Genomic DNA, 17,604 nt, shown 5'->3' on the forward strand with positions numbered 1-17,604 from the left:
CAATAATATATTTTTAGGAGAGTCAAAATATATACCAATACTAGTTTCCAAGTGACTACTAGCTGACGAGCATAATAACCAATAGAAGAAGTTATTAGGTATTGATATATACAGAGGTAAAAGAGACTTGAAGGTAAGGAATTATAGGAAGAATCCATAACACTCAGAATATTTAAATAGGAGTATATCTATCCAAGACCTCATACTAGACCGGAAAATAAGGGAGTGACAACGTGAACGAAGGAACAAACCCAACTCACGCGAAGGGCCATTACGAAGAAATAGAAGGGTTGGTAGGGCCGCACGCCTAGGCCCTTGTTACACAGCAGTAACTAAAATCCTAAAGTACTCTGCCCAGCCAGAAGACAGGGTAGATGCATTTGCTGCAGGTATTAGGCAAAAGTCAGCACCGTGACACTGGTAATGAGGAAACCACTAGTTATGGATGTAGTATATCTGGTAATGAGGAAACCACTAGTTATGGATGTAGTATATCTGCTAATGAGGAAACCACTAGTTATGGATGTAGTATATCTGGTAATGAGGAAACAACTAGTTATGGACGTAGTATATCTGCTAATGAGGAAACCACTAGTTATGGATGTAGTATATCTGGTAATGAGGAAACCACTAGTTATGGATGTAGTATATCTGGTAATGAGGAAACCACTAGTTATGGATGTAGTATATCTGGTAATGAGGAAACCACTAGTTATGGATGTAGTATATCTGCGAATGAGGAAACCACTAGTTATGGATGTAGTATATCTGCTAATGAGGAAACCACTAGTTATGGATGTAGTATAACTGTTAATGAGGAAACCACTAGTTATGGATGTAGTATATCTGGTAATGAGGAAACCACTAGTTATGGATGTAGTATATCTGGTAATGAGGAAACCACTAGTTATGGACGTAGTATATCTGGTAATGAGGAAACCACTATTTATGGACGTAGTATATCTGGTAATGAGGAAACCATTAGTTATGGACGTAGTATATCTGGTAATGAGGAAACCACTAGTTATGGACGTAGTATATCTGGTAATGAGGAAACCACTAGTTATGGACGTAGTATATCTGGTAATGAGGAAACCACTAGTTATGGACGTAGTATATCTGGTAATGAGGAAACCACTAGTTATGGACGTAGTATATCTGGTAATGAGGAAACCACTAGTTATGGACGTAGTATATCTGGTAATGAGGAAACCACTAGTTATGGACGTAGTATATCTGGTAATGAGGAAACCACTAGTTATGGATGTAGTATATCTGCTAATGAGGAAACCACTAGTTATGGATGTAGTATAACTGTTAATGAGGAAACCACTAGTTATGGATGTAGTATAACTGTTAATGAGGAAACCACTAGTTATGGATGTAGTATATCTGGTAATGAGGAAACCACTAGTTATGGATGTAGTATATCTGGTAATGAGGAAACCACTAGTTATGGATGTAGTATATCTGGTAATGAGGAAACCACTAGTTATGGACGTAGTATATCTGGTAATGAGGAAACCACTAGTTATGGACGTAGTATATCTGGTAATGAGGAAACCACTAGTTATGGATGTAGTATATCTGCTAATGAGGAAACCACTAGTTATGGATGTAGTATAACTGTTAATGAGGAAACCACTAGTTATGGATGTAGTATAACTGTTAATGAGGAAACCACTAGTTATGGATGTAGTATATCTGGTAATGAGGAAACCACTAGTTATGGATGTAGTATATCTGGTAATGAGGAAACCACTAGTTATGGACGTAGTATATCTGGTAATGAGGAAACCACTAGTTATGGACGTAGTATATCTGGTAATGAGGAAACCACTAGTTATGGACGTAGTATATCTGGTAATGAGGAAACCACTGGTTATGGATGTAGTATATCTGGTAATAAGGAAACCACTAGTTATGGATGTAGTATATCTGCTAATGAGGAAACCACTAGTTATGGACGTAGTATATCTGGTAGTAGTAGTATATCCATCAAGGAACAGTTCTCTGCACATTGAGCAAAGTATCTCTGTGTGCAAACAGACTAACGAGGCCCTACTCGGTAAGCTGCTCAGATAGCTGATGCTTAAAGTTAGTGAGGGAGATATAAGTCTCCAACTTCAGCAATTTTTGCAATTCGTTCCAGTCATTGGCAGCAGAGAACTGGAAGGAAAGGCGGCAAAATTAGGTGTTGGCTTTGGGGATGACCAGTGAGATATACCTGCTGGAGCGCATGCTACGGGTGGGTGTTGCTATGGTGACCAGTGAGCTGAGTTAAGGCTTTACCTAGCAAAGACTTATAGATGACCTGGAGCCAATGTGTTTGGCGACAAATATGTAGCGAGGGCCAGCCAACAAGAGCATACAGGTGGCAGTTGTGGGTGGTATGAGGAGGTTTAGTGACAAACAGATGGCACTATGATAGACTGCATCCAGTTTGCTGAGTGTTGGAGGCTATTTTGTAAATGACATCGCCGATCCTTTTTACGAGGGTATGTTTGGCAGCGTGAATGAAGGAGGCTTTGTTGCGAAATAGGAAGCCGAATCTAGATTTAATTTTGTGTTGGAGATGCTTACTTTGAGTCTGGAAGGAGAGTTTACAGTCTAACCAGACACCTAGGTATTTGTAGTTGTCCACATAGTCAGAACCGTCCAGAGTAGTGATGCTAGTCGGACGGGCGGGTGCAGGCAGCGATCGGTTGAAGAGCATGCATTTAGTTTTACGTGCGTTTAAGAGCAGTTGGAGGTCACAGTAGGAGTGTTGTATGGCATTGAAGTTCGTTTGGAGGTTTGTTAGTTTGTTAGTTGGTGAAACCAGGCGAGTCAGTCATTTGAGAAACCAAGGCTGTTGAGTCTGCCGATAAGAATACGGTGATTGACAGAGTCGAGAGCCTTGGCCAGGTCGATGAAGACGGCTGCACAGTACTGTCTTATCGATGGCTGTTATGATATCGTTTAGTACTTTGAGCGTGGCTGAGGTGCACCCGTGACCAGCTAGGAAACCGGATTGCACAGCGGAGAAGGTACGGTGGGATTCAAAATGGTTAGTGATCTGTTTGTTAACTTGGCTTTCGAAGACATTAGCAAGGCAGGGCAGGATGGATATAGGTCTAACAGTTTGGGTCTAGAGTGTCACCCCCTTTGAAGAGGGGGATGACCGCGGCAGCTTTCCAATCTTTAGGAATCTCGGACGATACGAAAGAGAGGATGAACAGACTAGTAATAGGGGTTGCCACAATGGAGGCAAATAATTTTTGAAAAGACAGGGTCCAGATTGTCTAGCCCAGCTGATTTGTACGGGTCCAGCTATTGCAGCTCTTTCAGAACATCTGCGATCCGCGACCAGCCGTAGAGAAATTATTATTGAAATTCTCAATTATCGTGGAGTTATCGGTGGTGACAGTGTTTCCTAGCCTCAGTGTAGTGGGCAGCTGGGATGAGGTGCTCTTATTCTCCATGGACTGTTACGGAACGTTTGGACGTCAGGTTTTAGTGAACGCACTTCGTGACTTTGGAAATGTTTACCAAACGTGCTAACCAAAGTAGCTAATTGGACATAAATAACAGACATTATGGAACAAATCAAGCATTTATTGTGGAACTAGGATTCCTGGGAGTGCATTCTGATGAAGATCATCAAAGGTAAGGTGAATATTTATGATGTAATTTCGGATTTCTGTTGACTCCAACATGGCGGAGAAATGTTGTTATATCTGAGTGCCGTCTCAGATTATTGCATGGTGTGCTTTTCACGTAAAGTTTAATAAAAATCTGACACAGTGGTTGCATTAAAAAGTGTATCTTTAATTCTATGTAAAACATGTATCTTTCATCAAAGTTTATGATGAGTATTTGTTATTTGGCGTGGCTCTCTAAAATGTCTCTGGATATTTTGGAGCCATTTCTGAACATGGCACCAATGTAAGCCGAGATTTGTGGATATAAATATGCACATTATCGAACAAAACATACATGCATTGTGTAACATGATGTCCTATGAATGTCATCTAACGAAGATCATCAAAGGTTAGTGATTCATTTTATCTCTATTTCTACTTTTTGTGAATCCTATCTTTGGCTGGGAAATGGCTGTGTTTTTCTGTGATCTAACATTAGTTATCCTGGGAACTAACATTACTCTGAGACTAGTTATCCTGGAGGAAGACAAAGGAGAGGGATCCCACAGTAGTTGTCTGTTATTGGTGTAGAGGGGACGACAAAGGAGAGGGATCCCACATGTGGATAGGAAGATACAAATTATCATTATTACTGGAAAATATTAATTTAAAATCCAGGAACTTTACAACATTAGCCCTCTAGGTCATGCCAGTAGGTTGCATCTCTCTAGGTCATGCCAGTAGGCTACAGTAGGTTGTATCTCTAGGTCATCAGTAGGCTACAGTAGGTTGTATCTCTCTAGGTCATGCCAGTAGCTTACAGTAGGTTGTATCTCTCTAGGTCATGCCAGTAGGTTACAGTAGGTTGTATCTCTCTAGGTCATGCCAGTAGCTAGTAGGTTGTATCTCTAGGCCATGCCAGTAGGTTGTATCTCTCTAGGTCATGCCAGTAGGTTACAGTAGGTTGTATCTCTCTAGGTCATGCCAGTAGGCTACAGTAGGTTGTATCTCTCTAGGTCATGCCAGTAGCTTACAGTAGGTTGTAACTCTCTAGGTCATGCCAGTAGGCTACAGTAGGTTGTATCTCTCTAGGTCATGCCAGTAGGTTGCATCTCTCTAGGTCATGCCAGTAGGATACAGTAGGTTGTAACTCTCTAGGTCATGCCAGTAGGCTACAGTAGGTTGTATCTCTCAGTCATGCCAGTAGGTTGCATCTCTCTAGGTCATGCCAGTAGGATACAGTAGGTTGTATCTCTCTAGGTCATGCCAGTAGGTTGCATCTCTCTAGGTCATGCCAGTAGGCTACAGTAGGTTGTAACTCTCTAGGTCATGCCAGTAGGTTGCATCTCTCTAGGTCATGCCAGTAGGATACAGTAGGTTGTATCTCTCTAGGTCATGCCAGTAGGCTACAGTAGGTTGTATCTCTCTAGGCCATGTCAGTAGACTACAGTAGGTTGTATCTCTCTAGGTCATGCCAGTAGACTACAGTAGGTTGTATCTCTCTAGGTCATGCCAGTAGGATACAGTAGGTTGTAACTCTCTAGGTCATGCCAGTAGGATACAGTAGGTTGTATCTCTCTAGGTCATGCCAGTAGGTTACAGTAGGTTGTATCTCTCTAGGTCATGCCAGTAGGCTACAGTAGGTTGTATCTCTCTAGGTCATGCCAGTAGCTTACAGTAGGTTGTAACTCTCTAGGTCATGCCAGTAGGCTACAGTAGGTTGTAACTCTCTAGGTCATGCCAGTAGGTTACATCTCTCTAGGTCATGCCAGTAGGATACAGTAGGTTGTAACTCTCTAGGTCATGCCAGTAGGCTACAGTAGGTTGTATCTCTCTAGGTCATGCCAGTAGGTTGTATCTCTCTAGGTCATGCCAGTAGGATACAGTAGGTTGTAACTCTCTAGGTCATGCCAGTAGGTTGCATCTCTCTAGGTCATGCCAGTAGGATACAGTAGGTTGTATCTCTCTAGGTCATGCCAGTAGGTTGCGTCTCTCTAGGTCATGCCAGTAGGCTACAGTAGGTTGTAACTCTCTAGGTCATGCCAGTAGGTTGCATTTCTCTAGGTCATGCCAGTAGGATACAGTAGGTTGTATCTCTCTAGGTCATGCCAGTAGGCTACAGTAGGTTGTATCTCTCTAGGCCATGCCAGTAGACTACAGTAGGTTGTATCTCTCTAGGTCATGCCAGTAGGTTACAGTAGGTTGTAACTCTCTAGGTCATGCCAGTAGGCTACAGTAGGTTGTATCTCTCTAGGTCATGCCAGTAGGATACAGTAGGTTGTAACTCTCTAGGTCATGCCAGTAGGTTGCATCTCTCTAGGTCATGCCAGTAGGATACAGTAGGTTGTATCTCTCTAGGTCATGCCAGTAGGTTGCATCTCTCTAGGTCATGCCAGTAGGCTACAGTAGGTTGTAACTCTCTAGGTCATGCCAGTAGGTTGCATCTCTCTAGGTCATGCCAGTAGGATACAGTAGGTTGTATCTCTCTAGGTCATGCCAGTAGGCTACAGTAGGTTGTATCTCTCTAGGCCATGCCAGTAGACTACAGTAGGTTGTATCTCTCTAGGTCATGCCAGTAGGTTACAGTAGGTTGTAACTCTCTAGGTCATGCCAGTAGGCTACAGTAGGTTGTATCTCTCTAGGTCATGCCAGTAGGATACAGTAGGTTGTAACTCTCTAGGTCATGCCAGTAGGTTGCATCTCTCTAGGTCATGCCAGTAGGATACAGTAGGTTGTATCCTCTAGGTCATGCCAGTAGGTTGCATCTCTCTAGGTCATGCCAGTAGGCTACAGTAGGTTGTAACTCTCTAGGTCATGCCAGTAGGTTGCATCTCTCTAGGTCATGCCAGTAGGATACAGTAGGTTGTATCTCTCTAGGTCATGCCAGTAGGCTACAGTAGGTTGTATCTCTCTAGGCCATGCCAGTAGACTACAGTAGGTTGTATCTCTCTAGGTCATGCCAGTAGGTTACAGTAGGTTGTAACTCTCTAGGTCATGCCAGTAGGCTACAGTAGGTTGTATCTCTCTAGGTCATGCCAGTAGGATACAGTAGGTTTTAACTCTCTAGGTCATGCCAGTAGGTTGCATCTCTCTAGGTCATGCCAGTAGGATACAGTAGGTTGTATCTCTCTAGGTCATGCCAGTAGGTTGCGTCTCTCTAGGTCATGCCAGTAGGCTACAGTAGGTTGTAACTCTCTAGGTCATGCCAGTAGGTTGCATCTCTCTAGGTCATGCCAGTAGGATACAGTAGGTTGTATCTCTCTAGGTCATGCCAGTAGGCTACAGTAGGTTGTATCTCTCTAGGCCATACCAGTAGACTACAGTAGGTTGTATCTCTCTAGGTCATGCCAGTAGGTTACAGTAGGTTGTAACTCTCTAGGTCATGCCAGTAGGCTACAGTAGGTTGTATCTCTCTAGGTCATGCCAGTAGGATACAGTAGGTTGTAACTCTCTAGGTCATGCCAGTAGGTTGCATCTCTAGGTCATGCCAGTAGGATACAGTAGGTTGTATCTCTCTAGGTCATGCCAGTAGGTTGCATCTCTCTAGGTCATGCCAGTAGGCTACAGTAGGTTGTAACTCTCTAGGTCATGCCAGTAGGTTGCTCTAGGTCATGCCAGTAGGCTACAGTAGGTTGTATCTCTCTAGGCCATGCCAGTAGACTACAGTAGGTTGTATCTCTCTAGGTCATGCCAGTAGGTTACAGTAGGTTGTAACTCTCTAGGTCATGCCAGTAGGCTACAGTAGGTTGTATCTCTCTAGGTCATGCCAGTAGGATACAGTAGGTTGTAACTCTCTAGGTCATGCCAGTAGGTTGCATCTCTCTAGGTCATGCCAGTAGGATACAGTAGGTTGTATCTCTCTAGGTCATGCCAGTAGGTTGCATCTCTCTAGGTCATGCCAGTAGGCTATAGTAGGTTGTAACTCTCTAGGTCATGCCAGTAGGTTGCATCTCTCTAGGTCATGCCAGTAGGATACAGTAGGTTGTATCTCTCTAGGTCATGCCAGTAGGCTACAGTAGGTTGTATCTCTCTAGGCCATGCCAGTAGACTACAGTAGGTTGTATCTCTCTAGGTCATGCCAGTAGGTTACAGTAGGTTGTAACTCTCTAGGTCATGCCAGTAGGCTACAGTAGGTTGTATCTCTCTAGGTCATGCCAGTAGGATACAGTAGGTTTTAACTCTCTAGGTCATGCCAGTAGGTTGCATCTCTCTAGGTCATGCCAGTAGGATACAGTAGGTTGTATATCTCTAGGTCATGCCAGTAGGTTACAGTAAGTTGTATCTCTCTAGGTCATGCCAGTAGGCTACAGTAGGTTGTATCTCTCTAGGTCATGCCAGTAGCTTACAGTAGGTTGTAACTCTCTAGGTCATGCCAGTAGGCTACAGTAGGTTGTAAATCTCTAGGTCATGCCAGTAGGTTACATCTCTCTAGGTCATGCCAGTAGGATACAGTAGGTTGTAACTCTCTAGGTCATGCCAGTAGGCTACAGTAGGTTGTATCTCTCTAGGTCATGCCAGTAGGTTGTATCTCTCTAGGTCATGCCAGTAGGATGAAGTAGGATGTAATTCTACTTTTTGTGAATCCTATCTTTGGCTGGGAAATGGCAGTGTTTTTCTGTGATCTAACATTAGTTATCCTGGGAACTAACATTACTCTGAGACTAGTTATCCTGGAGGAAGACAAAGGAGAGGGATCCCACATGTGGATAGGAAGATACAAATTATCATTATTACTGGAAAATATTAATTTAAAATCCAGGAATTTTACAACTTTAGCCCTCTAGGTCATGCCAGTAGGCTACAGTAGGTTGTAACTCTCTAGGTCATGCCAGTAGGCTACAGTAGGTTGTATCTCTCTAGGTCATGCCAGTAGGTTGCATCTCTCTAGGTCAAGCCAGTAGGTTGTATCTCTCTAGGTCATGCCAGTAGGCTACAGTAAATCAAATCAAATCAAATGTATTTATATAGCCCTTCGTACATCAGCTGATATCTCAAAGTGCTGTACAGAAACCCAGCCTAAAACCCCAACAGTAGGTTGCATCTCTCTAGGTCATGCCAGTAGCTTACAGTAGGTTGTAACTCTCTAGGTCATGCCAGTAGGCTACAGTAGGTTGTAACTCTCTAGGTCATGCCAGTAGGTTGCATCTCTCTAGGTCATGCCAGTAGGTTACAGTAGGTTGTATCTCTCTAGGTCATGCCAGTAGGCTACAGTAGGTTGCATCTCTCTAGGTCATGCCAGTAGCTTACAGTAGGTTGTAACTCTCTAGGTCATGCCAGTAGGCTACAGTAGGTTGTAACTCTCTAGGTCATGCCAGTAGGTTTTATACATTTCTATCCCAGGACCACTCAATTTTCAAATTCTCCATAAATCTGCTGTGGATTACCCAGAATCCTATACCTTTATCACACGAGCGGGGCAGCGGTCTAAGGCACTGTTCTTAAATTAATTGCCTCGTTAAATAGAGGATACAAATATTTTAAACATGTTCGTTACACCGTTACACTGGCAAACAAACTCAGTAGCACAGAGAAGATCATCCATATGACGTTGAGAAATACTGCATTGTGGGTAGTTTGGAAGAGTCACAAAATAAGTTAATAAATATGTAATAACGCAAAAACATTGTTTGTTCTTATAGGTAACCATATCGTGATTACAATTAGCTTACTAAGTCTTTAACCACACTGTATTGTTACACTGGTGAGTAAAAACTCATGCTTCCTACACTTTAACTTGTTGTCTGAAGATAAAATATACATTTTACTCAACTGCGTTACCCACTCCAGTCAGCAGATGGCGGTCTGGGAATTTATGGCGATGCTGTTGGTGTGACGTATAATGTAGTGGACGGAACGCTTCTTTCAACAGCAGCAACAGTTAGTCAGACACCTCGGTAGCTTGATAGACGAACCAATAAACCTCTTTAGACGCTTTCGTGTTTATTAGCCACTGTATTTTAAACTCACTACTGTCGTCTAGTTAGTTATCCGATTTAATTTCATATTTACGGTGTTGTTATTAGTCAGCTAGCGGGCTGGTTAAGTTAGCATTAGCCTAGCTAGCTAACATCTCTGACCATGAGTTCACTAAGCTGCTCTCCTCCTGATAAAGAAGAGGTGGTCTGCTGGACGGAGAAAGAAGCTCTGGTGAAAGAGGAGGAGGAAGTTACAATACAAAAACAAGTAGAGGGTGAGGCTGTTACGGTGAAAGAAGAAGAGAAAGACGTCCCAGTTAAAGAAGAGGAAGATACGTTCAGAGTGAAAGAGGAGGAGGATGTTACAGTAAAAGAAGAGGAGGAAGAGAAAGAGGAGGATGCGGTTTTTGGAGTGAAAGAGGAGGAGGAGGAGGTGACTGTCACATCCAAAAAGGAGGAGGAAGAAGACGAGGAAACTGGATATCTGTGCCCGGTTTCCCAAAAGCATATTCAGGCGTCCAATGGTTCTAACAATGAATTTAGCCATAAGATGGTTTTGAGAAACCGGGCCCTGATTAACACTAGTAAGTACTGTCTTAAAAACAGAGGCACAAACTCTGCAGTTGTTGGACTGATGTTTGGTGTTAAAGGGGAAATCTGCAATGCTACATCCATTTTTTTACTTTTAAATTATTTATTTATAGTCATTGATTCTTGAAGAATATAACACATGCCTCAAGAGCTTAGTTCAACTGTTGTACCCCATCAGGACCCTAATAATACAAAGACTGGCCATCCATGAGGTCAAAATTATAGTTTAATTTCGAGGCTATATAGTATATTCTAGAATTCATCCATGATGTCATAATAATAGTTTAACCACGTTTCTAGGCTATATAGTATATTCTAGAATTCATCCATGAGGTCATAATGATAGTTTAACCAGGTTTCTAGGATATATAGTATATTCTAGAATGACCAGTGTAGATTTCCTGTGGAGGTCAAATTGTTAGAGCTGTTGATAAGTCATTGTATAATATTCAGCCAGTTTATTTTCATGCCATTACATCAATATAGTCTAACCAGAAGAGAAAAGACTCTAACCGAACCACCTACTCCTGGAGGCCTTTGTAAATTCTGACATTGCCGGTAATTGGCAACACAAGTAGTCGGCAACCTACATTTGGAGTGCAAATTTATCTGACCATTTCTACCAATCTGCGTGCCAGTTATGGTTTTCATATGCACATTTTCGTGGAACAGTTTCATTTAATTTATAATAGTATCTCAAAATCATTGTCTGTGATTAATCTACATTCTATCTAAATTAAAATTATAAGTAACTTTTATTGCCATTGCCAACTATGTAAAAACAAATAGTCTACATAAAGCCAACAAATAAAAGCATTGCAAATAAATATACTATAAATGGCCTGTCTACAATGAACTTGAAACATTGTATAAAATATTCTGGGCACTCAGTTTCCCGTGCCAGTGAGTTCTGGACAGACACAGTTGTCGGCTATTTGTGAAAGGGGCAAAGAAGTAATCAGGTATTTTATGACATTTCCACTGGATCAGAGCATTACATTTTTCCCTTTCATGCCGAGTGGTTATCAAAAGGGCGAGAGCTGGAAATATTTTTCAAATACTTTGAGGAACTATTCTCATTTGCAATTGATTTTGATTAGACTTTGTTTACTTGCTGTTTGAGGTGAAGATACATTTGCTTTAAGAAGCTCCACAACTCATTAGTGTTGGTGCGTTAAGACAATCAGAAATACTATCAGACATCCCCAAATGGGCACATTTATAGGCCTACATTTGTGCGCAGGCCAGGTAGACTCGTCCTACTTCTATATGCCTAATTAGGTGTGTGTCCTTACTCAACATTGACAGGAGTGTTTCAAACGAAAGACAATGAATAAATTGACAAAACTGACACATCTTGTAGGGTCAGGTCTGGGTGGTCTGCCATGGGCCTTTTCATTTAGTATCCGTTTGGGTCGGCATGGGGAATTATTGTATTTCCCCATGGTATGTTGAGTAAGTAGAGGGAACATTAGTTATAGTCATAACGTTAAGCTTGTCATGTGAGGAACTTAAATACTGGATCTTGCTGTCGGACAGTTTTTGTATTCAGATCTCTGAAATGCACTCTACCTACGTAACATTTAGTGTCTCCTTATGTTACGCTGGGAAAACAGTTTTCATTGGCACAGATCCTAAATCATTTCAGAGTTTGCAAAATCCAGTGGTTCTAACCGAGAGTCACCTTAACTATATTGACAACACCCAAATCAATACTGTCATTAATGTGGTTCTTCAATAATTACAAATAATTCTTAATACTGTAGCTGTTTAGTTACAGTGACATGTTCAACTATCATCAGCTGGTCCAGGAAATCATTTTCTGAATGACAGTCACATGACAAACATCACAACATGCAACAACAACCAAAGTGCTTCTTCATTCATTACTCTGGTAAAGACAGTTATGCTCCACGTTGGATCCAACATCCCAACAAATTGATGTTTATAATGTGTTATTGTCTGCTTGATTTACTGTAGGGTCTCGTTAGTCTGTTTGGACAGAGATACTTAGCTCATAATTTGTGGAGAAGTGTTCCTTGATGGATAGGCTATTGTACAACACACACGTGCTCCAGTATGTCTGTAGTTATTGTGGTTCGGGGAAGTTATGGGTCCTACAGTAGGTCTATGTTATTGTTAGGTGAAGTTATGGGCCAATTTGTTATAAACACTTAATGTACAAACCCTCATTGTCAGGCTGATGGCAAAGCTAGCTAAAGAGCATTTTACTGGTTGAAGTGTTTTATAAGTATAAAGCAGTTTATTTGTGACGATAACACAAACATATTAAGCAGGAGATTCAAGCGAGCCTTACAATTATATTCCAAAAGTAATGGGACATGCACTTATAAGCAACCTGTAAATGGAGGCTATTTTTGCTGTCAGCCTTTGAGAACTCCCCTGAGTTTTCCCCCACGGTGGTGAATTAGTGAATAGACACAGAACTTAATGTGAGTTTCCTTCAGTAGCTCTCCTGATCTTGCACTGTAATCTTCAGAATACATTGTGAAAAAGAAAATCTGCTCACCATTTTTGCTCCAGGCAGATATACTACATCGGTTTCCTCATTAGCATGGAGGAGCTTCTGCAATCAAATTGTGTGTGCATCGCCCTCATGCCGCAATTTTAGCAAACACAGAAAGGGGCCTTTTTTGGAGACCAAAGGTCATCTGCCACACTGCTTAGGTTTTGACTGTCTTAAGACAATTGTAAAATAATTTAACAGACGTCAATTGTTGTACAACTTCATGGGGATGCTCTGGGAATCACCTTTTACCTCAAATAAACAGTGGAGTTCTGGTGTTGTGGGCCTTTAACCATCTGTCTGACCTTGTTGTTCACACAGGAGAGAGATGTGACTATCGTGGATCCTCTGGGGAGCCTCAACAACATCATGAGGCACAGAAATGTCTCTCCAGATCAGAACTCCTCAAGAAACACCAGCAGAGAACCACAGGGAAGAAATCTCACTTCTGCTCTAACTGTGGGAAAGGTTGCAAATCTTCATCAGAACTTAAAATACACCAGTGAGTACACACAGGAGAGAAATCTCACTGCTGACTATGGTAAAAGATTAAACTCTTCAGTAAAACTTAAAATACATCAAAGATTACACAAAAGAGACAAACCATATGGCTGTGCTCAATGTGGGAAGAGTTTTTCTTCATCTAGCTATCTCATTGTACACAAGAGAACACACACAGGAGAGAAATTGTATAGCTGTGATCAATGTGGGGAGAGTTTTACTAGATCTGACCATCTGACTTTACACCAGAGAATACACACAGGAGAGAAGTCTTATAGCTGTGAACAATGTGGGAAGAGTTTTACTAGATCTGACCATCTGACTTTACACCAGAGAATACACACAGGAGAGAAATCTTATAGCTGTGATCAATGTGGGAAGAGTTTTACCACATCTAGCTATCTGACTATACACCAGCGGACACACACAGGAGAGAAACCTTATAGCTGTAATCAATGTGGGAAGAAGTACTGTGATAAAAGATCTCTGATTAAACATCAGAAAATACATGAAGAAGTTGTTTCATGATATCAATGAAATAATGTCACAATATAGAATGTTTTAACATTGTAGTAGGATTATTTTAATGATGTCACAATGTAGAACCCTAAATGTTTCTCCCCTGTTCTATTAATTTCAACATGAAATGGATATTTTATTTATGAGATTTTTTTTTTAAAGTGACAAAAAAAAGAGTTGTGTTACACTTACCACGTTGACCACCCACTTGAATCAAAATGTAGCCAGCTGTTTTCTACAAGTTGTCCTCTAACCAGGGATGTACACATTATTCCCAGATTCCGTGTGGTTTTTGCTGCGTTAGTTTTAACAGGACGTGCAACCTCATCTCCTTCCGTTAGCACAATTGATTTCAACATGATATTGATGAGTGATGACAAATAAGTGTTGCGTTTTTTTGTTTAGCGACCCCTACATTTAAATGCATCACTCCAACATGTAGCTGCCTGTCTTCTGCAGGTTGTCCTCTAACCAGTGAGGTGAAATATATCTCCCATTTCCATTCGTTTTTTTAGTTGTGTTCGTTTCAACAGCACGTACAACCTGATTTATAAAGCCCTTCTTATATCAGCTGATATCTCAAAGTGCTGTACAGAAACCCAGCCTAAAACCCCAAACAGCAAGCAATGCAGGTGTAGAAGCACGGTGGCTCGGAAAAACTCCCTAGAAAGGCCAAAACCTAGGAAGAAACCTAGAGAAGAACCAGGCTATGAGGGGTGGCCAGCACTTTTCTGGCTGTGCCGGGTGGAGATTATAACAGAACATGGCCAAGATGTTCATAAATGACCAGCATGGTCAAATGATAATAATCACAGTAGTTGTCGCGGGTGCAACAGATCAACACCTCAGGAGTAAATGTCAGTTGGCTTTTCATAGCCGATCATTAAGAGTATCTCTTCCGTTCCTGCTGTCTCTAGAGAGTTGTAAACAGCAGGTTTGGGACAGGTAGCACATCCGGTGAACAGGTCAGGGTTCCATAGCCGCAGGCAGAACAGTTGAAACTGGAGCAGCAACACGGCCAGGTGGACTGGGGACAGCAAGGAGTCATCGTGCCAGGTAGTCCTGAGGCCTGGTCCTAGGGCTCAGGTCCTCAGAGAGTGAGAAAGAAAGAATTAGAGAGAGCATACTTAAATTCACATAGGACACCGGATAAGACAGGAAAAGTACTGCAGATATATCAAACTGACCCTAGCCCCCTGACACATAAACTACTGCAGCATAAATACTGGAGGCTGAGACAGGAGGGGTCGTTCTAAGGGGACAAGAGTTCTAGAAGGTAGTGAGTTTTAGAAGACAAGAGTTCTAGAAGCTAGTGAGTTTTAGGAAGATGAGAGTTCTAGAAGCTAGTGAGTTTTAGGAAGATGAGAGTTCTAGAAGCTAGTGGGTTTTAGGAAGACGAGAGTTCTAGAAGCTAGTGTGTTTTTCGGAAGACGGGAGATCTAGAAGCTTGTGTGGAAAATATATGTATTTTTCTTGTTTTTAATTGTTGACAGCCAGTCTACACCATGTTTATATTGTAGAAGGTGAAGCATTGTAGTTGATTATTATGTGAAATGGAAGTTGTTTTCTTTTAGTGGTAAGCAAACTTGTCCAACAAAATTATAGGACATAAACTCAGCAAAAAAAGAAACATCCTCTCACCATCAACCGTATTTATTTTCAGCAAACTTAACATGTGTAAATATTTGTATGAACATAAGATTCAACAACTGATACAAACTGAACAAGATCCTCAGACATGTGACTAACAGAAATTGAATAATATGTCCATGAACAAAGAGGGGGTCAAAATCAAAAGTAACAGTCGGTATCTGGTGTGGCCACCAGCAGCATTAAGTACTGCAGTGCATCTCCTCCTCATGGATCGCACCAAATTTGCCAGTTCTTGCTGTGAGATGTTACCCCACTCTTCCACCAAGGCACCTGCAAGTTCCCAGACATTTCTGGGGGAATGGAGAATGGCCCTAGCCCTCACCCTCCAATCGAACAGGTCCCAGGCGTGCTCAATGGGATTGAGATCCGGGCCCTTCGCTGGCCATGGCAGAACACTGACATTCCGGTCTTGCAGGAAATCATGCACAGAACGAGCAGTATGGCTGGTGGCATTGTCATGTCAGGATGACTGGCAGAGATGCAAGGAAAAAGCCATATCTCAGACTGGCCAATAAAGAGAAAAGTTTAAGATGGGCAAAATAACAGACACTGGACAGAGGAACTCTGCCTAGAAGGCCAGCATCCCGGAGGCTCCTCTTCACTGTTGACGTTGAGACTGGTGTTTTGCGGGTATTATTTCATGAACGCTGCCAGTTGAGGACTTGTCTGTTTCTCAAAAATGAAGAACCCCTTATCATGGTTCCTCAAATAACCTTTGGGGTTCATTTTTTAACTCCCTGTCCACGTTCCCTCCATTATAAAAACATATTATAATAATATTGACAATATTGACTTAAATAATTAATTGTTTATTTAGTGGCACCACAAATGTGAATTTATATTTACAAAACAATTTACCCAACAACATTTTTTTTAAATGATGATGTATAATAAAAACAACACAAAAACAACATACATTAAAAATGAATCATAGGTAAACTAACAACATTGTAGACTTGGTAATAAATGCAGATTTTTCAGCTCTAGTGTGTATATCATATTCACCTAGTTATGTTAGGAAGTTTGCCATCTTTATGACCGGCCCTGGTAACTTCACCCAACTTCTCCTATCCCCAGAACACAGTAACTTAATAACATAAGTGTTTTTCTGACATTTTTTGGAAATTTAAGGGATTTTTTTTTTTTAAATACAGCCGGAGCAGAGCCCCAAGTCCCATGGGGACGTCCTCGAGGGCGTGGATGTTCTCCCCATCAAAGGCCAGCGGGATTTCACTCTCATGGTGAAATGGATTTCCGCCGATGTGCAGTAAAGGAGTGAAGAAGGGTGAAATCTGTGTCTACAAAAGTAAGAAAAGATTAATACACATACAATTAACAAAGACCATAACAAATGTTCAGCTGTAGTTTTATATAAGCATGCACACCTATGTTTATGAAGAAACAGATGATTGGTGCATAAGCATACCATGTCACGGACATAAAGGCCACTCGGGTCCTCTTTGAAGAGGTAGGGGAAGAGCAGGATCGCTGCTGTGGTCTCCAGTCCTAGTAAAGCATTGATCTTACTACACTTGCTAATTTTATTACAAAATACATTAGAGAAAGGGAAGGAATAAGAGCAAATCCCTCTTCTGTATTGTCCTTCAGGGACTGTCAAAATAGCAGGATGGTGTTCTCACCCCTGCCTCTCTACCTCTGCTAGTCACTGAATTCTCTTTTTGTCTATATCCATTCCATGCACTTGAATCATTTCTGAGAAGATCTGAAAAGATCATTTGCACACATTTGTATGCTAATAGATTTCAGTTTGTACTGACTGCTATGTAGGTTAAATGTACACTTCAAATGCAGCTGTCCTACAACATATCTGTACCTTCTTCTTGATCCCAATTGCATTGTGTCCATGTTCTGTCCTATAAGAATTTCAAAGGAAGACAAAATATGTCAAAGAATAGTCTTACAAGCATAAAAAATATATACAGTGGGGAGAACAAGTATTTGATACACTGCCGATTTTGCAAAAAAAAAAAAAAAAAAAGTGAATGTAAATTCTTTATTTTTATGTAGTTGTGTGGGACAGCCATATGTTCAGTTCATGCCTATGATTTCAGAGTTCAACAAAGCCTGCTCCATGTGTGCCACTGATGAAGAACCTGGATGTGGCCCAGACGGACAGGGTTAGTAACTTTATTTAACATGTTTATAATCTTTTGACAACAGTGACGGCATGTAAGACAATTTATGATATAACACAATGGATGGCTAATTCGTCATACTGCATTGATATTTGATATTACTTATAACCTGTTCCGCT

Source organism: Oncorhynchus nerka, unplaced genomic scaffold, assembly GCF_034236695.1.
Source record: "Oncorhynchus nerka isolate Pitt River unplaced genomic scaffold, Oner_Uvic_2.0 unplaced_scaffold_2087, whole genome shotgun sequence".
NCBI lineage: Eukaryota > Metazoa > Chordata > Actinopteri > Salmoniformes > Salmonidae > Oncorhynchus > Oncorhynchus nerka.